The 24037-nt window shown below is 35.3% G+C and overlaps 1 protein-coding gene, 1 long non-coding RNA gene and 1 pseudogene across 3 annotated transcripts in view; 1 reads left to right on the top strand and 2 right to left on the bottom strand.

The window, feature by feature from the left end:
* Window positions 1-5702, top strand: part of LOC150054303 (uncharacterized) — a 68529-nt gene extending 62827 nt beyond the window's left edge. Inside the window, exons 4-5 of one of the 2 annotated variants that reach the window (XR_016537849.1) lie at window positions 2293-2390; window positions 5551-5702. This is a non-coding gene — a long non-coding RNA (uncharacterized LOC150054303). The remainder of the gene's footprint in view (window positions 1-2292; window positions 2391-5550) is intronic. The other variant, XR_016537850.1, reaches the window with a different exon arrangement.
* Window positions 1-24037, bottom strand: part of Adk (adenosine kinase) — a 328745-nt gene that overhangs the window by 166625 nt on the left and 138083 nt on the right. The gene's annotated exons all lie outside the window — the stretch shown is intronic.
* Window positions 16499-17304, bottom strand: LOC150054302 (serine/threonine-protein phosphatase 4 regulatory subunit 2 pseudogene; annotated as a pseudogene).

Genomic DNA, 24037 nt, shown 5'->3' with positions numbered 1-24037 from the left:
CTGACTTAGGGTAGGAGTAAAGGAAAGTATTATTTGACAAAATAATTTTCACTAAATGTTAATTGAAACAAAATAATTTTTAAGCCATTAAAGTAGTTTGTTACACATTTGCACTAATTGAAATCACAGCATGCTTATACAGAAAAGGAATCCAATGAGTTCTGAAGTTTGGAAATCTCAGCTGTGTGCATGCCTTCTCTTAACTGCACAGGAAACCAGCTGCTTCCATTTATGAACTGTATTGAACACATGTGCTATAGTATACCCATGACATAACTTGTAACATTACACTTTCAAACAAGTTTGCCAAGAATGGGGGAAGGGGGATGGGGTACAAATATGTTAGTGAGACAAAAAACATACACTTTTAAAAATGGTAAGCCAAGATGATAACTGTGTTTTCATTAATGTGCTCTATAACCCATTATAAAATATAAACACTGGAATTTATGCACTTGAGAAAATAGTTCATTCTTACAAATATAACAGTTTATCAAAGTAAAAGTCAAGTCTCAAACAAAAACAAATATTAGTAATACATATTATTTATCCATTATGAACAAGGCTCTGTATAGCCAGGGACACTAGACTATACTGAACTATGAAATTAAATCTTTCCATGATTTTTAAAACTAGACCTAATTATCCCCCTTGCCCCTTCGGAGTTAATGAAAGTTCCTTGCTTCAATTTTTCTGTCTCATAACTACTTCCAATCCAACACCAAATCCTATTGTAACTATCTGTAAATGATATCCAGAACCTGACTGTATCTCACCACCACTACTGCCAATACTCTAGTCCAAACCATCATATCCTCACCCGGATGAATATAATGACCTAGTTGATGTCCCTGCTTTTATCAGTGCTTCATTCAGTTTCTTATCCACATAGCAGCCAGAGTAACTCTACTGAAATATAAATCAGGTAATGTTTCTGCTCTGTGAAAAACCCTCTAAAGGCTTTTTATCTCATTCAGAGTTAAAAAAAAATACACACAAAGTCTTTACAATGGTCTATAAAGTCTTATTTAATATGTCCCTGAACTCTTTCTGTCTCTACTACATTTCCTACTACTTTCTCCCCATTGCCCACTCTACTTTAGCCATATTAACTGCTTCAGTGAATTTTTTTTTAACATGTTGTTATGCCCTTGGTATCGACTTTGTACATGTTATCTATTCTGTGTCTAGATTGCTGGTTTCCCTAATAGATGCATGACTTGTTCACGGACATTTTTATTTAGACTTAACATCCTTTAGTGAGACTCTCTCTAATGATCTCCCTAGCATTTCTCTTTTCCAGCATTTCTGTTTTATTTTTCTCCATAGTCTTATCACTACCTAATATACTATTTTCGTAATGCATTCTCCACAAAAAGTAAGCACCCCGAAGGCCACTACTTCTATTTGTTTTGGTCACTGTTGCAATTTCAGCGAATAAAGAACTGGCAAGCAAATAGTACTTTAATGACTTAACCATGAAAAACAATATTTAAATTTAAGAACATTTATGTAGGTATTTTTTGAACTTCTGCCTCTGAATATCTTAAGAATAAATAGAAGTATATGAAAAAATTTTTCAACTTATGATAAGAACAAATATAGAATAAAATTCTAATGCCATTCCATGAAACATTCACAAACTAGATTCTTATTTTAACAAACCAAGCCTAGAGCAAATACTTCTTATAGAAACAAAAAATATCTTAAACTAGAACACAACATAGAAATGAGTATCATATATAAAACATATCTTAGATGTATTGCTAATATATTTTTGGTGGCTTCTCTTCATGTGCAATTTTGGAAGAAGACACAACTATATAAAAATAACACAAGTATATATAAATATTTATAAGAGTACATCAATCCAGATTAATCATGAAAATAACAGTACTTTCAAATTCAGTAATATTTCCTATATTTTTAGGCTTTACAAGTTTTCACACATCTAATTTCTAAGAACAAGCCTTTGAGACTTGAGCCAATAGCAGATAATGTCTCTTTGTTTAAAAACATAAGATAAATAGCTATTAGAGAAATTTAAAGATTTTTTAGATTCAGTTTTCCATGTTTATTGATGAAAACTGAGTCATCATTTTTGCTGGACTTCCACAAAACAGCTTTGAGAATTTCACAAATACTTACATCCATGACTTAGAGATGTTAAACATCTGTTTTCTCCTAAATTTTGTGTGCAAATGCTTTCTTCTATGCATTATCAGCAAACTTAGTCACCAATCTATTCTATCATATATATCTATCATTTAAAGATCGGTTGTCTTTCCACAGAAACATGTCCCCATTTCAAAAAGGGAACTGTGTATCTGATGTCACAGGGAATGAATGGAAGGCAGTTCAGACTCGTTTGCCATCTAAGATTAGAGCAAGTGAGTTAAACTATGAATGCTAAATTTGTAAATACCAATGGACTATGCTTTCTTTATTTTGGGGTTTGAATTTAGATCAGGAACTTGCTAGGCAAGGGATCTAACTCATGAGCCTCTGTCTTTAATAGCTCTGTCTTCATATTTTTAAAGCCAATGATTGATTATACTGTGACTAAATTCTAAGACTTGTATCTGATACAAAAATTACCTTGATTTTAATTATGAGATATGAAGCTAATTGTTACTTATTCAATTATTTTGGAAATAAGTTCTGAGAGAAAATGTAATTTGTATTAAAAGTTCCCCATATAATATTATTTTCCACACTTTTCATCTTAATTAAGCTAAAGAATTTTTTTGGGGGGGGTCATGAGACTTGAACTCTGGTGCTGTCCCTGAGCTCTTCAGCTCAAGTCTACTGCCCTACTCTAGGGCCTGGGTATTGTCCCTGAGCTCTTTAGCTCAAAGCAAAGCTACCACCCTACCCTTGAGCCATAGCCCCACTTTCTGTTTTCTAGTGATTAATTGGAGATAAGAGTCTCACAGCCCCAGGTGGCTTTGAACCAGGGTTCTTTGATCTCAGCCTCCTGAGATCAGGCATGAGCTATCGTGCCTGGCTTATTCTTGAGCTTTCTCAAGGCTAGCACTCTACCACTTGAGCTAAAGAATTTTATAAATGCTCTTCAAATGTATTCTAAAGACAAGTTTTAGTTTTCCTGGAAAAACCAGAACAAAATAATTGTTTTCTGAATAGGCTATATAATTTCTGATATTTTTCCAAATTACTGAAATTTTACTAATTAACAACAATAGGTCAATGATTGAAAAGATTGAAAGAGATTTTTCTAAATAAGACAATCTATTAATGGTATCATGAAACTATCCAAAACAATGTTCTAAATTTGTTGCTGTTAAGAACTTTTCATTGTGGTAAAAACAAAACAACAACAACAAAAGAGGCCATACAGAAAGGGGATTAGGCTGCTCAAAAAACCTGTAAGGAATTTGTGTGAGATTTAAAACAGACATATGCTTTTAAAGTCAAGAACTTTCAAATGCAACAGTTAATCCACATAATAATTCAACAACGAACATAGACTCAAAGTTTAACAGATACCAGATGCAACCTGTAATAAAACTGAGTTAAGATATTTCAGGCAACAGGATAATTTCATTTTCCATTTAAAATACCCATTTATTTTTAGTTAACAGGCTATAATATAGTACATGAAAAAGCTGTCATTGTACAATAAAACACAAGTACAGATATTTTATTCTTTCGGGAAGATTTGGGGAATAATACTACAAAACTATCTTCTAGTCTCCATTTTTAAAATATTTTGAATATGCATACTGAATTTACCATTAATTGTACAGTCTGATGCCTGTCAAAATTAATTTGGCTAAAGAATTAACTATATTGAATACCTCTCTATGTAAAGTTGGACATCAGTTATAGGACTAATATACTTACCAGACATTAAGCTCTTATATTTGGGTAATTAAAAAAAATTAGTATTAAGACAGAGGAAGGCCAGATATCAAAAAGATCCCACACTTTAAATCAGAATGAAACAATTACTTGAAAAGTAAGTAACACTGCCAGACATTTTCTTTACCAAAATAATCAAAGCCTTTGTTCTGACACTTTTAACATCATACGTCCATATACAAGCAATTCAGACTAAGAAGTTAAGAAGGTTCTAAACAGAATGAACAAACAGACAAATTCAGGTGCTAACTAGTTAGTAAAGCAAAAGGTATATTTTTAAACTTTTTCTTCACAATATCGGAGACAAAAGAACAAGTGTCTGCAGTGGAACTGAGAAAAGTTGGAAACTTAAATAGCATTGCTAAAGGAAATACTACTTTCTATTTCTGGTTTCTCAAGTTCATAGTTGTTTTACTCTAAATATTTTTTACTTTAATCACAGAAGATGTCCTGTAAATTTAAAGACAGAAAACTGGCAAGCTCTACCAGCAGTATTTCAGCATTACAATAGTGTCTTTTATTAGAAACTCAGAACCCCTTTTCATTCATCTGTTAGACAGAACTTCCTGGCTAACAATCCATTGTGATGACATAATTTCTGACAAAGACATTCTCAGTAAAATGGGGACTACTAGGATTAATCATTAGAGTTTTAGTTCAAATATTTTCTTAAGCTGTTTTTAATTCACGGAATTAAAGGGAGGCTTTACTAGTACATATCTAGCATGTACTGTCAGACTGAAGTGACAACTTCACAGAGGAAAAGATACAAATAAAAAAACTTTGCAGATTTCATGTTTAGAGACGATTTTAATGACTGAGTTTTACAGATGCAGAATAATAGACTCTTAAGCACAACAAATAAAAAGTTCCATCCTCCCAAAAATCACATAAGGTTGTGTGTGTGTGTGTTTGTGGATCACAAAGTTTTTATCAAAAGCAACTTTTGGCACACAGAGATACCATAACAAGAGGGTTTTTCCCCCCATTAAAAATTGCTTTATTTTCTCTTTTTAATGTGAAAACGAGTGGCACCTGTCTCCTAAGATATGAGCTATTTATAAGGAAAAATACTTGCAAACTAAAAACAGTGATCATAGTAGGAAGTGGGATTGGCAATGCAGTTGAATATAGAGTTGCACTCAGGGCCTGGAAGCTTTTGTGCTCAAGACTAGTGCTCTATATCCCTTGAGCCACAGCTCCATTTCGAGTTTTTTGATGGTTAATTGGAGAAAAGGCTCTCATGAACTTTACTGCCTTGGCCAACTTCAAACTGCAACCCTTAAATCTCAGCCTCCTGAGTAGTTAGGACTACAGGTGTGAGCCATGGCTCACAAAAATCATGGCTGATTTTTAGTTTTTGTAAGACACTGACACAAGAAAACAAAGGCTGAGGCTGAGAGTTTGGCCTAGTGGTAGAGTGTGACTGTCATGAAAGCTAAGCGTGGAGAAATATAAACTTCTATGAATAAAGACTTTTGTTCAATTGTAAAGTACTCTGTTCAACATTTGCCTACTATGTATTTTAACTCATTTGGAAATAAATTTTTTTCATGAAATATAATTTAGAAAAAAATTTGCTTATTTTAGTATGTTACGATAGGGTAAATATGTATGTTCGAATTAAATATTTTAATCAAATTTTGACTAATTGTTTTTTCCCTTTAGTGAACTACAGCATCAGATCAACTCCATGGCCAGGAAAAACCACTCGTTTTGTCTGTGCACTACACATATGAGTGTATACCAGCAAGTAGTATGGAAAAGAAGCCATTTATTTGTAAAGCTAGTTGTATATGGGTAATGTATAGAATGGTCTGTAATAAATTGGATCTGTATTGCTTTACTGTAAGTATAAGCAACAATAAGGTTTCAAAGCCAGATTGAATGGTATTATTCAACTTTTCTTTGGAATAAGTGTCAGAGCAGTTGTTCATGAATGATAGAAAAGAGTTAACTGGATGGTGGTAATGGTAAATATGAGAAATTAAAGGGACACATACAAAATTAAATTTTCTAAGTCACTTACATTAAAAGATAACGGGAATTCTGCATTGATTCTGCTATGAAATAAAAATATTAAAACACCATTTTCTAATTTTACATGCAAGAAGATGTGAAATACTACTGGTATTTCTCAGTGTGATATAAAATAGGCAAGAATATACGTCAAGTGTTTGCTTTGCCAACAAAATAATGGAATGATCAGGGCATGTTTCACATATTTAGTTAGCTATTCAAAGAATAGTAATTATCAGTTATATATTCACCACTGTTTCAGTACACACAGAGAGACAGACAGACAGACAGACACACACACACACACACACACACACTCATTTCTCCACCTATCACAAAAGCCTCCCAATCCTCCAAAATGGAGCTTTCTGTCCTTTGTATTTGTATTCATCCTGCCTAAAAAACAGTATCTACGATACATATCTGACTTACTGCTTCATTTAATTTGTCTCTTCCAACAGTCTTTTCCTTAAATACATTTTCAGTGGGCGCCTTTTAAAAGGAAGTACTCCACAGCTTCTGCAAGTCATTTTCTTACAGACTCCCTGGTTCATTCTTCTAAAAACACTACTCTCTGGCACAGTATAAATCGGTTTTTGTATGTCACAAACTTTCATGCTATAATAGATGAAAGGCCCCTGAAACAGAGATTTTGTTCCTGTGGTATTTTCTACTATCTAGCATACAACAGAGACTCATGTAATATTGGTGCTAAGCTTGTGGATGGTATATGATGGAACTATCCAAGTCAGGAAACAATGACTGAGATGAAACCCAGATATAATTGTAAACTAGGTACAGAAAAGTTAGAATATGATTTGAGTCATCCTAAACATATAGATGTCCTTTATTATATACCCTTACAATGTATTACAGAAAGGTTCATTCACTGAAAAATTACAAGTTACATCACAATTTTTGAATTGTTGCAATTTTATCCAAATGATTAGTGAAACTGTTAGGTCCGCCTGGAAGAAATGACTTCTTCCCTTGGCTTTCTCCCACTGCACCCTGGAAAGCCCCGCCCAGCACCTGTAACCCTGGCAACTGGCATGCCTGGGGGCAGTAGGAGGTCCCCACTGAGGTATTTCCCCATTCTGTGAGGTCACATCCACTTCCGCTGTGTCTATCCTCCCCCTATATAATCACTCACTTCCTGCCCTAAGCTCTCTTGCTCGGCTGACTCCATCTTGGGTAGCAGGAGTCTGCTCTTTCCTCACGCAATCAACCCTCTTCTCCTAAATTGCATGGAGTTTCCTTTCGGCAGACCTTACAGAAATGATTTTCAATAAAATAATATAGATTGGATAGGGTAGAAAAGAGAGTGATCAGAAATAATAAAATGAAAAAATTTGGAAAATAAAATTACTGAAAGACTCCTGGTAACTTCAAGTGAAAATGTCACATAAAAACTTTCAGTTGCCTTAACTTTGTGAAAAACTACCCAGGAGATCAACAATTTTACATCAATGAACTGCATTATACTAAAAAGAGACCCCCTCACCACAAGCCAAGTAGACCAAACAAAATGGACTATTCTCACATGGCTGAAGATTTTCCAAAAGGAAGAAAAAAAGAAAAAGAAAAAGCCAAAGCCAAGTATGGTGGGAAACACATAAAATACTGATCAGTACAAGCTGATGTAATTAAAGCTATTGGCCAGGAGATTGGATGTACTCTCTTTGTCTTAAATGTGGGCAAATTAGACAGTGCTAGTTTGATTTTTGTTAAAACAAATCAATAAAACAACTGGATAGTACCAGGTATTTGCACTTTTAAGATCTACTATTCCTTGACCTTTTAAGAAATTATCTCATTTGTAAGGTTTTCAGGAAGATTTTTAAAGTTTTGCAAGAATTTGAGTTAAACATCTCTATTATGAAGAGATTAATCATATACCCATATACTAAATCATGGCTTGTTCAGATAGGCAGAGGATGAAATTACTGCCAAATGAAGACAATTGAAAACTTTATACACCAGATTGACTGATTCTGTACATATATAAAGTATAAAACTTCTAGAAATTACTATACATTTTATTACAATAAAGTGACTCCACATCTTTTTTTTTTTTTTTTTTTTTTACCAGTCCTGGTCTTGAGCTCAGGGCCTGAGCACTGTCCTTGGACTTTCTCAAGGCTAGAGCTCTACCACTTGAGCCTCAGCACCACTTCTGGCTTTTTTCTATGTATGTGGTGCCGAGGAATCGAACCCGGGTCTTCATGCATGCTAGGCAAGCACTTTAACCACTAGGCCAAACTCCCGGCCCCCTCCACATCTTTTCTTCAGAAATATTACCACAAATTGCTGAAAATTTTAAAGATTAGAATAAATTTTTTAAAAAATGGGAAAAGCAGGGCCAGGAGTTTGGCCTAGTGGTAGACTGCTTGCCTAGCATGCATGAAGACCCAGATTCGTATCAGATACATAGAAAAAAGCCGAAAGTGGTGCTGAGGCTCAAGTGGTAGAGCTCTAGCCTTGAGAAACTCAAAGGACAGTGCTCAGGCCCTGAGCTCAAGCCCAGGACTGGCACAAACAAAAAAAAAAAAAAAAAAAAAGGAAAAGTTTTAGCAGTAGGCAGGGTACAAATCAGAAACTTGCTATTACTAGCTCACAATTTTTGAGGAAATATATATATATATATATATATATATATATTTTGGATGGGTAATAGGGCTTGAACTTTTCCTGGGCACTGTCCCTGAGCTCTTCAGCTTAAGGCTACCACCCTACCGTTGAGCCAAGCCCCACTTCCCATTTTCTAGAGGTTAATTGGAGATAAGAGTCTCAGGTCCTTTTGTGCCAGGGCTGGCTTTGAACTTTGATCCTCAGATCTCAGCCTCCTGAGTAGTTAGGATTACAGGTATGAGCCACAGCGCCAGTCTTTTTATAGGAAATATTCTATGTATAAACACTAAATCCACATGGAAGCCTAAACAGAAATGCTCAACCAAAATAACTTCCTTTGAAAAATAGTTTCTGAAAATATTTCCATTTTTAATCAATATTGGTGCCCATTTACAAACTTTGTGACGTATATGTCAAGAAAATATCTACGTATAGTCATGGTATTATATTGTCTAAATTAAAAGGCTTATATATTTAATTTCATTTTCCACATTCATTTGTGTTGATTAATTACAGATTGATTTCAATTTCAATTATTTTTTGGTGAGAAACACAAAATCATTGAGAGCGTGAAGAAGGTAACACTATAAAGTTTTAAACAATCATATTTGAATGAACAGTGTTTAACAATTCATTTTTTTCTTTAGGTCAAATTGTACCTAATTCTTTATTCTAATGAATTTTTCACAGATAAAGTAAAATACTATAATAGTCTCTTTAGTAGCTTTGGTGTGACTCAGTCCTCCCACTTCCACCTCCCTTTCTGAATTTTTGACAAAAATGGATATAGTTATTAGATAAAAATGAACTAAAAATCTGGGTGTTACCTCAGGAGAACTGGTTTCATTTCTAACTTTTTAGTCATATTTCAAAGAATATAATTTATATTCATCTTTCATTGTTGGCATTTTACACAAAATCCATAATCATCTAGTAGAAGCTATCAGTGCTCCTCAGAAAAGCATGCAGCTAGCGAATTGTTCCATTGGAACCCTGATTTTATTGTCTTCATGGGAAAAATATGGAAAAGTAAATAATCTGTATTGCATTGTTACCTAGTATTCAGTTTTACTATTGAAAATAAACAATACGACATTGTTTATCTTTCTAGCAATAAAATCACTAAAATGCCATGAAGGTAGAATACTCCTTGGTCTCCTTTATATAAAGAAATCTGTGAATATCATTCATTAGTTACATGACATAAAATCAGGAGACACTTTAAAAAATAATGAAATGAGTGGAATTACTTTTGTTTCGGTAAAAGTTCTAGGCAAAATCCACTTAACTATGAAAAAAAACAGAATTATGACACATACAAATTTTAAAACCAAGAAAAGAGAAGGAAGTACAGTTATTATTCCTTTAAAATTTTTCTATTGCTTAATTACAAGTAGAAGTGGGCAATGTAGCAATCTATATGTACTAACAGACATCTAACCTGACAGTTACAACAGAAAGCTACAAAGATAGCACAGTTAATTAATATTTAAGCTACTTATCTAACAAACCTTTAATTCCCTATTGAGTACAAACTCAATAGGATAAAAATGATAGCCATGTTTTAATATTCAATTGTTTTGCCATGTTTCACATAAAATAAATTAGGGTTTCCAGGTGCATGTGTATTATACCTGTAATAGTAGCTTCTCAAAAGGCTGAGATCTGAATATGGTGGTTCAAAGCCAGCTCAGGGATGAAAGTTCATCAAACTCTTACTTTGAATTAACCACCAAAAAGCAAGATGTACAGCTGTGGCTCAAGTGGTCAAGCATTAGCCTTGAACAAAAAAAGCTCATAGACAGTGCACAGGTTCTGATTTCAAGCCTCAGGATTGACACCAAAAATAAGCTATTACAGTGGCGTGCTCACTCTGAGATACCAAAGCAGAAAATTTTTACAATTGTTCTCAGATAAAATAACAAAACATTCATTTCAAACACACAAAAACAGAACACAGGAAAAAAAGCTTACTGTTCTTTTGTTGTTGGTGGTGGTGGTGGTAGTTATGGGGCTTGAATTGGGCCTAAACGCTGTCCCTGAGCTCTTCAGCTCAAGGCTACTGCCCTACCCCTTGAGCCACAGAGCTACTTCTGGTTTTCTAATGGTTAATTGGAGATAAGCATCTCATGTTCTTTAGAGCCTGGGATAGCTTTGAACCTTGATCCTCAGATATCAGTCTCTTGAGTAGCTAGGTTTACAGGCGTGAGACATTGCACCCAGCAAGCTTACTGTTCTTTATTCAATTAAGTGATATATTTCAATGTTTTTTAAATCTCAAAAACGTATTAAAGAACTAATTCTGAACTTGTTCTGTATAATTTCTAGTTAATTTATCAAGCTACATTTATTATCTTTCTAGTGAAAAGCAATAAAAAACTAAAGAGCAATCAAAATTCATAATTTTTACCCTCCAAGAGTTTACTTTCTTATAGAAGAAGGGAGGGAGAAGAATGTGGTAGACAATGATCTTCTCCAGAATTTGGACTACACTTGCTTTTAAAAAGCTCCCAATCATCTATTTGGACTCTTGCAGTCTAGTTGTAAATCATCATTTGTTATCATCTTGGTCACCATATACATTGTTATCTACAAGCAATTCTTCATTACAGTAGATCACTTTATTTCCATAATCCTAAATCATATTTGTCAGTGAAGTCCATGTCTACTATCAATTCAATTTTTGTGTGTATGCATGTGTGCGCACGCACGCACGCACATGTGTGTGTGTATGTATGTGTGCGCGCGCACGCACGCACGCGTGCACTGAGGATTAACCTCAGTGGCTTGTGTTTACTGGGTAGTCAGTCTACCATGTGAGCCACTTCTCAGGATTCTGCTATCAATTCTTAATACAGATTTTGAATGAATACTAATACTGGAACAAAAATAAAAAACCACCAAAATTTAAGGTAGCATTGTTTCCTTCATTATACTTAGTAAATTACTAAACACTTAGTAAACGCTCTAGTTTATTGGTATCTATCTATATGCCCATCTGTCTGCTGATAATTGACTTTTAATACAGTAGTAGCAGTAGTATGTCTTGACATACACTCTCTATGGATGGCAGCTCCTGCCCCTAAGAAGTTCAAGCTTGTTAGTAATCTCCTTTCCTGAGAAACTGCTCTACAATTTGGACTGTCAGTCTCAATAGCGATATGAATCAATCTCAGTTTTTCAACACATCTGTCTATTCCAAGAGGTTTTTTTTTCTTATTTGTTTGTTTGTTTGTTTGTTTATTTTGTGGGTTATGGGGCTTGGCCTGGGCATCATCAGCTTCAGGCTGCCCTACCCCTGGGGCCTGGGCACTGTCCCTGAGCTCATCAGCTCAAGGCTACCACCCTACCCTTGAGCCAAGCCTCACTTTCCATTTTCTAGAGGTTAACTGGAGATGAGAGTCCCAGGTCCTTTTGTGCCCGAACTGGCTTTGATCCTCAGATCTCTGGCTCTTGAGTAGTTAAGATTACAGGTGTGAGCCAGCGCACCCGGCTTTATTCCAAGTTTTACTTCTGTGGTTGAATCTTGAGTAAGACAACTTTATTAATCCTAATTTTCAAAGAATGCTTTTAATAACAAAAATGGACACAGAAATGTTAGTACAAGTAATTGTATATGTATATATAAAGTAAGTTGAATCCAGGTGACTGGGAAACTAGTATAAATCTGAATAAGGATCTTCTTTCAATTAAAGCAACAGTTAGATCACACATGCTTAGTTTCCTCTTTGCATAGAACACTTTATTTATTTATTTATTTATTTTTTGCCAGTCCTGGGTTTGAGCTCAGGGCCTGAGCACTGTCCTTGGACTTTCTCAAGGCTAGAGCTCTACCACTTGAGCCTCAGCACCACTTCCGGCTTTTTTCTATGTATGTGGTACCGAGGAATCGAACCCGGGTCTTCATGCATGCTAGGCAAGCACTTTAACCACTAGGCCAAACTCCCGACCCGCATAGAACACCTTAAAAGGCATTTGGAAGTGTTACAAAGGATAGAGAGAACATGTTTTTTTTTATAGATGACACCGAACATCCCAAGGCTTAGAAATGCCTACAAAAAAGGAAAGGAAGATTGTAGTAAATATTTTAATATTCTCTATATATCCTCATTTAAGTTTCGTTTCCATCTAAGAGGTAAAAATTATTCTTTATTTCACAGATGTGAAAGCTGAAGTTTACATTCATCCAGGACACGGAGCTAATGGGTCAAATTTGGATACTAGCCTAAAAGCTTCATCTATTTTCCTTCTGTACTATAATCTTAGAAATGGCTTGAGGAGCACACAAATTATTCTTGAATATTTACATTTTCCCCAGTTTTTAAAGTGAAATTAAAACTCAATTTTGGAGTTATGTTTTATCATATATATTTTTCATGTGTAATCTCCCTTTTACACTCAAGAAATCTAAGGTAGGAAACACACCGCGTGGGCACTAGCCAACATTTCAGAATTGACTTGGTACTCTAGTATCAAAGAGCAGTCCTCAGCAAAGAGGATCAGAATATATCATTTCGGCACTAGCATTATCTAAAATAGAAGGTAATTAAGAAATAGTTAACACAGAAAAAATTCTCCGCAGTATTAAAGTCTAAAAAAAAAAAAAGTGGCAGGAGCTGGGTGCAGTGGCTCCCACCTATAATCCTAGCTACTCAGGTGGCTGAGATCTGAGGATCATGGTTCAAAGGTTAAAAAGCCGGGTGAGCACAGTGACTCACACCTGTAATCCTACCTTCTCAGGAGGCTGAGATCTGAGGATATAGGTTCAAAGTCAGCCTGGGCACAAAAGGACCTGAGACTCTTAGCTTCAATTAATGTCTAGAAACAGGAAGTGGGACTTGGCTCAAGGGTAAGGTGGTAGCCTTGAGCTATAGAGCTCAGGGACAATGCTCAGGCTGAGTTCAAGCCCCATGACCCACAAAACAAAACAAAACAAACACAGCTTCCAAAATAAAAAGGACCAAGTGAGGAATATGAATGAGACATTTTAAAGACCAATCATATATACGTAGTTTCATAAAACCAACATGGGTAAGCTTGTAGAGCACATCTGTAATATTGGAGGAGGCAGGAAGATCATGAGTTCAAAGCTAGCCTACACAACTTAGCAAGAACTCTCTCTCAAAATAATTAAAACTGTCTCAAAATAATTAAAATAAATGTATGTTTGTCCAAAATAAATTAGAGCAAATGCAATTGATAAAGTTAGTTTACATGCCTCTTAATATATTGCCAAGCACTACAATGACAAGAAACTGAAGAACAGCTGAAGATATTTGTCTGTTAGGCGCGCACGTGTGTGTGTGTGTGTGTGTGTGTGTGTGTATTTTTCTTCACTGTATATATCTAGAAATCACTAGTAAAGAAGAATAAAAACAAAGGTACAATTATTCATTCTCTCAGTAGTGTTCTTCCAAATTACAGATCATACTGTCTTACATCACACTACTTCTTAAAAGGATTGTATAGTTTTCATGACTAAATAGAATAGTTTACATAGTAAACATAGGACATGGGGTCCTTTTTCCCTTGACTACTTTCCTGTCTTCATCTCCCACCAGTTCTTAGTATGTCACAATTTGATCCACAGGAAGAGGTTAATAAGCTCTTTTTGAAAAACAGCTTGAGTGACAAATAGATTTTTAAAAGCTGCATATTACAGCTTCCTCTTGAAAATTGAAAATGAACATCAGCTTATTAAGGTGTGAGAGAGAATAGGCTGGAAAGATTCCTGCAAAAATAAATAAATTAAATAGGGGCCACACAATTAGAATAAGTAAGGAGATAAATTATCAATCTTGAGCTCACATTAATACTAAAGTATATTTCCACTCATTTTCATTAGGTAGGTTTTATTTATCAAATTTTTTATCTAACTTTTCTAAAATTTAAATGTAATAAAAATGTTTTGACTATTCACATCAACTAATTCTAAATCATTACTGAAGGAACTCAAATAAAAATCTTACATATATTCACCAATTTATTCATATTTATTTTTTAAAGAGGTAAACACAATAGTAGTTCAGTGTATGGAATGAAATTCCTCTGAAAGAAGAGAGCAGTTATAACTCTTTCATTTATACTTGACATTTTCCATTAACCTTTCTTAGAAGTCCCAGTAAACAATTACTCTCACTCACTTTATGATTTAGGCAAGGCTCAACAGCCACTTCCTCTAAATAAGGAAACCAAGGTTAAGAGAGGTTAAATGCCTCAGAGCAGATCAGAGGTGGACTTCGCTATAGAGCTACGAAGATCTTAGAAAACAATTTACTTTTCCCCTTAAGCAGGTATAAACATACTAAGATGCAATAATACAGACATTCCAAGCAGCTTCTTTTACATTACACTTTCTTCATTCAAAGTCATTTAAAAAGTATAACAGCACAGAAATATACATATGTATATACACATTTAAACATATACATATATACACATATACTTATGTATATAAAAGAATTAGTGTTAAAGGATGTTGTAAACACATGTAGGGTCTACAGTCTATACCATTAGTAAATTAATTTCTTTAAATAAAATTATATAATCACTACACAGTTATAAAGTAGAAAAATTATTTAAGGAATAACTAATAAAAACAAAAGGTGTTAACAGCACTTCCTCTGAGAATAAGATGATGTCTGAAACATCTGTGTACTTTATTACTGGTATTTTTCTTTGAGACAGGGTCCTATTACTCAGCCTAGGCTGTTCTTGAATTTACTATGTAACCCAAGACAGCCTCAAATTTACATATCTTTTGACTCAGCCTTCTATCTGTTGAGATTTTATGTGCGTGCACAACCATCCCTGGTACAAAAAAAATAAAGAAATTAAAAAAAAACCCATCTGGGCAAATAGGGCAGGAAATATTCATGTAATAAGTTCATTCAAAAATATTGAATAATCTGAAAATATTGAGTTTAGAGTAATCATTGTGCTTTGTGTTGATCTGAAAATTTTAACACTGGCTGTCGAAGAAGCATGTTCAAAAATATTTAATTCCCATCAAAATGCCATGGCCCATTATGGTGGCTTCTGTGTACCCCTAAAGCTGTGTTGTCCTAGCTTGGGTACATTACTAATGTAATATGTGGATCCTTCCAGTACTGTGGTGTTTCGTACCATTGACATTTGCATACTCTAGAATAATTTAGAAAAAAATGTTCAGAAACGCAAGCAAAAAGTTAAGGAACCTGTCCAGTTCTGTGAGATGGTCTCATATCAGCTTCATGAGCGTTCATCCTATAAAACAGCAAGCTATGTTTGAACACAATTTCCAAGATAAAGCATATGTCCTCATAAATAGTCATTTTCCCCCTCAGGCACCTCAGAAGTATACAAAAGAATTTTAGTTTGAACAGGTCTCTTGGAATGTGTTTTACCTAGTATTCTGACAGACTTAAGATTTCCAGGGTTTCACAAGGGCCAGATTTTATTTGATTTACTCAGAAGAGAAAGAAAATGTCTTCTGAAAGAGGTGAACTCAATCATTACCAATAGAAAAAGTATCCACTGTATTCATCTCTTATAGAAACAGAAAAATATAACATTTCCCCCCTTAGAATAATATATATATGTATATATATGTGTGTATATATGACTTAAAGTTCTATTGTACATAGTCAAACAATAAAATCTGGAAATTAGCATGAAACCCTATAATTCACATGTTAAAATGCTGAAACAATGACCAAAATATGAAAACTCCTAAAGCTGTCAGAAAAAGACAAGACAAAAAGCTTCTTTGTATGTGTATAAACTAAACATATTCATCTTTAAAAGGTTTGCAAAATTATAATTACCTTCCAGTTTAAAAATTTTAATTCTAAATTAAAAAAAAATCTATACACAAACCACTGATTTGACCAGGACCCCCAACCCCACCCCAAACCAAAAAAACAGTGGTAAGCAGGAACCAAAAGAGCTGATATTCACAGTTCTTAAAGGTACAAACTCTTCAGGATTTATTCTTAAAGTACTTTATTTTACAACCTGCTTCTCTTGTAAAACTAAAGGTCCACTTTGTTACATAAAAGTTTTATACAGTGTAAAACCAGGACTGTATGTAAAATACTGTATCTAAAGGTTTCTAAGTAGTTAGTCTTGTTCCATTGGTTCATCCGTGCCACCTGTGGCTTCGTCATCGTTTTCCATGGATGATTCTGAGGCAATCTCTCCAGTTTTACTGGAAGTGGATCCTACTAATTCTTCCGCCTCCTGGCAGTCAGAACCACTATCTTCAGGGCCTGCACTTTCACTACTTTCGCAATGCAACTCTTTCTCAGCTTGAGACAGACCAGATTCCTCCATTTGATTGTTTTCCTCATTCACAGTTAAGGCATCATCAGATTCTCTTTCTTGAGTTTTTCTTTCTGCAATCGATTCTCTTGATGTCATAAAAGACCCTTCTTCTTCCCCTTCTTCATCCTCTTCTTCATCCTCTGAACAGTGCTGCCTGGAATGGTTACTTTTTTTGTCTTTATCCTGAGATGAAGATGATGCTTCTGTTTCTTCCACCTTGACTGAAGAAATCTCACCGGCAGTTGTTTGACTGGCCGTCTCTCTGACTTCTTCTCTGTCAAACCTTAGTCTTTTTACCTCATGCCCTTCAGCTTCTGCAGCATCTTCATCTGGATGTTTATTTTTTGTAGAGCTTACTTAAGAAACTTCTGATTCAGATGGTGGAGAATCACTGTGGTTTTTCTCTTCACTTTGTTGTAGATTTGATTCTTTGTTGTCTGTGCTCTCAGGTAAACCATTTTTGAACATGCTTCTTCGACAGCCAGTGTTAAAATTTTCAGATCAACACAAAGCACAATGATTACTCTAAACTTAATATTTTCAGATTCACATATTTAAAGTCATGCAAAGCTGCAACTTCCCTGTCAAAATTACTGGCTGCCAAATTTATACCTGTTTCTTCAGCTTTATCTTTTGATATTTAGAATTTTTAAATTTCTGTAAAGTAGATTTTGTAGAATGTAACGTGTTTACTGTCTTTGTGAAGCAGTATATAATTGTATAATTTCTGTGTGTAAACTGAATGCTTGGGCTTTTAATACAGTATTCATATAAAGCAATAAATGTTAATGTTATGAAAAAAATATTGAATAATCTATTTACAACATAGTATTTATATTTGTTTTTCTAAATTAGTAATTCTAACATTAAAAATAATTCTACCAGTCTTTTTTCTGATTTTCTCATTTTTATTTCTAATCTGTACCTTTAATATTCTATATGTATGTGGCACTATAATCAGATGTTGTGAAAATTATTATACTGTCATAGGAAATGGATTTTGTGAGTCCTGGTGGGAAATAAAGCAGGCAGACAAATGAACCATTACAGGAAAAAAGTCTTATCTCTTCTGAAAAGTAATGGATCAAGATATTAATGACCATCACCCTTGAACTCACTGCTGGATGCAGAAGACAAAAGAATTTAAACCCTTTACACTGAAATAAAAAGAAAGATTCTGTAAAAGCCAAACTATCGTTTCTCATATTATAAATTGCATATCTATTCTACAATCATAGGAAAGAAAATATTAGCAGAGGGAAAAGCTGCTCTAAACTTCCCCACCCCTCAATATAAAACTTACTATCCATCTTTACTTATTTCAGTAAATACTTAAAAACTTCTACAAGTACGATCAATTTAATTTTTACCTAAGATGTCTAGAGAAAAATTTAAAGATAGTTTGTAAAGAAAAGGTTTCAAATTAGGTACAAGACTGGGATCCAACAGGAGATACTAACTCCCAAATATGTGTTTAATCACACCAATGGACAATTCTACCCCCATTTAGAATCCAAAATCTTGGGCCAGGATTTATCCTTGGAAATGAGCCTTTGCTTCCTTTTCTTTTACAAAAACGGGTGAAGCTGGGCGCGGTGGCTCACGCCAGTAATTCTAACTACTCAGGAGGCTGAGATCTGAGAATCAAGGTTCAAAGGCAGCCCTGGCACAAAAGGACCCGAGACTCGTCTCCAATTAACCTCTAGAAAACAGGAAGCCAGGCTTGGCTCGAGGGCAGGGCGGTAGCCTTTTGCTGAAGAGCTCAGGGATGGTGCCCAGGCCTAGTTCAAACCTCATCACACACAACGAGATGTTCAAGGGTTAGATTGGTAGCCTTGAGTTAAAGAGCTCAACGACTATGCCCAGGGCAAGCGGTAGGGCAGTAGCCTTGAGCTGAGGAGCTCAGGGACAGCACCCAGGTCCAGAGTTCAAGCCCACGACCCACAAAAACAAAATAAAAGAAAAAAGAAAAAATATAACAGTCAAGGTTTATATATATATTGCTGAATGCATCTACAGTTAAGGTAATTCTATTTATTTACTTAGTCATTCATGGGCCTTGGGCGCTGTTGTCCCTGATCTCTTCAGCTCAAGGCTCTACCACTTGAGCCATAGCACCACTTCCAGTTTTCTGGTGGTTAACTGGATATAAGAGTCTCATGGACTTTTGTTCCCGGGCTGGCTTTGAACCATGATGCTCAGAACTTGGCCTCCTGAGTAGTTAGGATTACAGGTGTGAGCTGCTAGCACCCGGTGGTAAACTTTTTAAATAGTAAATAATTTAGTAATTTATTCCACCCTTTTTGAAGTCTAATGTACAAAAAAAACCCATATATTTATGGTGTAAAATGTAAGCCAAGGGCCAGTGGATCATAACTGAAATCCTAGCTACTGAGGAGGCTGAGATCTGAGAAAAATGGTTTGAAGCTAGCTAGGGCAGAAAAGTCTGTGAATCCCTTATTCCCAGTTAATCAGAAAAGGCAAGAAGTGAAGCTGTGACTCAAATGGTAGAGCTCTGAAGCTCAGAGACAGCATCCAGGCCTAGAGTTCAAGCCCCAAGAAGTACTTGTTAAATGATCAGGTAACATAATCAAGACAATTACCCTATTCATGACTTCAAATTTATCATTTTGCATAATTGTTCACAAGAGTCACCATGCCTCATATTAAATATCCTTAAACTGGATACCTCTTTTTTTTTTTTTTTTGCCAGTCCTGGGGCTTGAACTCAGGGCCTGAGCACTGCCCTTTGGCTTTCTCAATGCTAGAGCTCTACCACTTGAGCCACAGCACCACTACCAGCTTTCTCTATGTATGTGGTACCGAGGAACCCAGCCAGGTCTTTGTGCATTCTAGGCAAGCACTCTACCACTAGGCCAAACTTCTAGCCCATAAACTAGATATCTTTTCACACACTGATTTAATAACTTTGGTTATATTCACAAATGCGACTGCTAGATCATATAGTATTTCTATTTTTAATCTGAGGAAATTATGTGTTGTTTTTCTTAACTGTTGTACCTTATACATTCCCACTAACAATATATGAGGATTCCCTTCACATGACTATCTTTTTGTAAACAAGTTGTCTTAAGTATAAGACAGATGAAATACTTCACTGTGGTTACTACTTACATTTTCTTGATTAGTATCTTGGAACATCGTTCTTATAATTCTTGACAAATGCCTTCATTGGAAATTTTTTATTCAAATTCTGGACTTAGAATTTGAACTGGACTATTATTTGCTACTGAAGGACTTCCTTATCTATTTGGATAATTAACCCTTTATCAGATATTCATTATTAATGCTTTGGAGCTTTTCTCGTATGTTTTCATCCTGCAGTGTCATAGTATCATGCTTTATGTTTAAATCTGGAATAACCAATGATGAAAACTAAACTATAAAAACTCCTTTTTGGCATTTAACAAGATCCAACACCCCTTTATGCTAAAAGCTCTGGAGAAACTAAGAATCCATGGAACATTCCTGCGCTAGAATTAACTCCAAATGGATCAAAGACCTCAAGGTAAAAGCCAACACACTGAAAACTTTATAAGAAGGAATAGGAGATACACTAGGCCTCCTTGGCACAGGTTGAAACTTTCTCAATAAGGACCAAGAAACACGACAGATCAGAGAAAGGCTGGATAAGTGGGACTGCATTAAACTGCAGAGCTTTTGTATGGCAAAGGACAAAGCTAGTAAATTAATTAGGAAGCCTACAGAATGGGAGAAGATCTTCACTAACCATACAACGGACAAAGGCTTCATATGTAAAATATATCAACAACTCAAAAAATTGAATCACTCCAAAACTAATCTCCAAAGTAACAACCATCCCATTAACAGATGGGCCAAAGACTTAAAGAGAGTCTTCTCTGAAGAAGAAACAAAAATAGCCTATAGACACATGAAGAAATGCTCAACATCTCTAGTCATAAAAGAAATGCAAATCTAAACAACTCTAAGAGGGGCCGGGAGTTTGGCCTAGTGGTAGAGTGCTTGCCTTGCATTCACAAAGACCGGGTTCAATTCCTCGGTACCACATACATAGAAAAAAGCTGGAAGTGGTGCTGAGGCTCAAGTGGTAGAGCTCTAGCCTTGAGAAAGTCCAAGGACAGTGCTCAGGCCCTGAGTTCAAGCCCCAGGATTGGCAAAAAAACAAAAACAAAACAAACAAAACAACTCTAAGATTCCACCTCACTCCAGTTAGAATGGCCAGGATCAAAAAAACTAATAACAACAGATGCTGGAGGGGATGTGGCCAGGAAGGATCACTACTACACTGTTGGAGGGAGTGCAAACTCCTTCAACCACTATGGAAAGCAGTATGGCAGTGCCTCAAAAGACTAAACATAGAGCTCCCCTATGACCCAGCAATTCCACTTCTTGGCATTTACCCAATTGTCCAGAACAAGGGCATACTAAATCCACTAGCACAATGATGTTCATTGCAGCACTATTTATCATAGCAAAGATATGGAACCAACCCAGATGTTCCTCAGTTGATGAGTGCATCAACAAGATGTGGTATTTATACACAGTGGAATTCTATGCTGCTGTCAGAAAGAATGACATCGCCCCATTTGTAAGGAAATGGAAAGACTTAGAAAAAATCACATTAAGTGAAGTAAGCCAGACTCAAAGGAACATAGGCTCAATGGTTTCCCTCATTTGTCATAAGCAGTAGAAACCTCTCCTGGCAGAGATTTGCAATAGAGCAAACCCTAGATACATAAGGCCATACAGTATGATGCTAAATGAAAGGATCTCTAGGATATAGAAACAAAAGCCATATAATGAGTGATTGTTGTCCTTAATGTACTGTTATCTCTAATCTCTTTTGCTGTCCCTTGATTATCTCATATTGTTACAGTATTTCACTTTGTTATCTGATATATTGGATATATGTGTATTTGGTTATTTGAAATTGGATAGGGACGAGGGGAAAACAAGATGAGGGGTGGTGGTGGAGAGACCAAGACATGAGAAAGGGTGTCAATGTATGTGAAGTAATGCACCTTCTATCTTACGAATATAATGTAACCCTTCTATTAATTACAATAAAAAAATCCTTTTGCGAGGAGGAGGATGGAGGGAAGAGGAGCAGATGAAGATCCAGTTTAAATAATATGGTTTATTCATCCATTCATCAGATGATACACAATTGAGTTATTTCTGCCTTTTGGTAATTATAAATAATTTTATATGTTTTTTGCCAACATTCCCAGCAGCAATATACTACATGCTGGACAACACTTATTACAGCCATCTTAGTGGATATGAAGTTGAGTATGTCTTATGCTAATGATGTTTAACATTCATGTGTTTATTAATATATATTTTTGGTACTGAGGCTCAATCCCAAGACACTGCTCATGATTAAGCATGCATCTGTCTCTGAGTTATACTCTAGTCCCCCAAAACTCTTCTTTAGATGTGATTTTTCACGAGGTGGAGAATAAAGTCTTCAGTTTCTAAGTTAAGATTGCTACTATGATAAGAATACTGGAATCAACTTGGTGTCTATGTGACCTCAGCTGTAGTTATACACAATAAATCTTAAGTTATACATAATAAATCTTATTCTTCCTATAAGTCTAGTAATGCAATAAGGATAATACCTATGTTTTCATTCATTCATTCTTTCTCACAATGCATCACAGGATATAAAAACCCAAGGCATAATTTAATGAATAAATATGTAACTGATCTTGTATTATTTATTCACAGTGCTTCTCTAAGAGAATGGTCTGAGATTATTCAATAGGCATTGAAAAATGATGATCATACATAATGTCTTGAATTAGTAGGGTCATTACAAAACTGCAAGTTTCCTAATCTCAAATTTAGTTCTCAGTGTTCTTCTTTCTTTTTTTTGGTGCGGTGGGGGGAGTAAGAGGGGTTATGGGGCTTGAACTCGGGGCCTGGTGCTATCCTTGAGCTCTTTAGCTCAAGGTTACTGCCCTATCCCTGGGACTGGGCATTGTCCCTGAGCTCTACAGCTCTAGGTTACCGTACTACCCTTGAGCCAAGCCCCACTGCCCATTTTCTACAGGTTAATTGGAGATAAGAGTCTCAGATCCTTTTGTGCCCGAGCTGGCTTTAAACCTTGATCCTTACATCTCAGCATGCTGAGTAGCTTGGATTACAGGTGTGAGCCACCTTACTTGGCTCTTACAGTGCTTACGATTGCTTATGTTCAGATAAGCAAGTTTTGAAATATAAACATCTCTAATAACATAATCATCATTATTTTGACTAAACAAAATTAGGTATCCTATTATAAGCCCAAATAATTTATTACGAAGCAAACATTCAGAAAAGGCTTTTGCTCTCAAGAATAATATGTAGAATAAGGGGCCGGGAATTTGGCCTAGTGGCAGAATGCTTGCCTAGCATGCACGAAGATGCGAGTTTGATTCCTTGGTACCACATACATAGAGAAAGCCAGAAGTGGTGCAGTGGTTCAAGTAGTAGAGTTATAGTCTTGAGAAAACCCAAGGACAGTGCTCAGGCCCTGAGCTCAAGTCCAGGACAGGCAAAAAAAAAAAAAAAAGAATAATTTGTAGAATAAGATATAACTTTCTATATATCTATGAGTTATGAATATGAGCTCTGGTATAAGAGGGTCTGAGATGTAGTTCAAATTAGTTACTCGTAAGTTATGTAAACTTGAATCATTTATTTTGCCTCTTTAAGCTTCAGTTTCCTCATTTTTCAAATGCACAGCGTAATTTAACTCAGAAGGAGATTGAAAGAAACTAAATACATAATGCACTAGCATATAGAAAGCATGCATGAAAGTAAGCTGTTATTATTCAAGGAAATACTATAAATATGTCCAATGTGGAATCCATTTTCATATAAAAGTTCTTTAGCCAACACTAAGCCACAAGAATTAATTTAAAAGCCTTAGCCTGGTGGGGAAGTAGGAGAGAGAGTAAGAGCTATGAAACAAACTATGAAAAAGATGAACTTGTAAACGTTCATACTATGAATTAAATTTTATTTGCATGTACTATATATTCATAATAAATAAATAAAGTCACAACTATCCTCATTTACCTTTTTTCATTAAGAGGAATATCTTGTTAAAAGAATATTACTTCTGCATTATAATTTGTTAGCAGAAATTATATGACCTAATAATATGGTGCGATAGCTAAGATTGGTGCTATTAAGTAAAGTATTAAAG

Source organism: Megascapheus bottae, chromosome 15 (assembly GCF_031878675.1).
Source record: "Megascapheus bottae isolate mThoBot1 chromosome 15, mThoBot2.hap1, whole genome shotgun sequence".
Lineage (NCBI taxonomy): Eukaryota > Metazoa > Chordata > Mammalia > Rodentia > Geomyidae > Megascapheus > Megascapheus bottae.
This window is presented reverse-complemented; position numbering and strand designations above follow the sequence as displayed.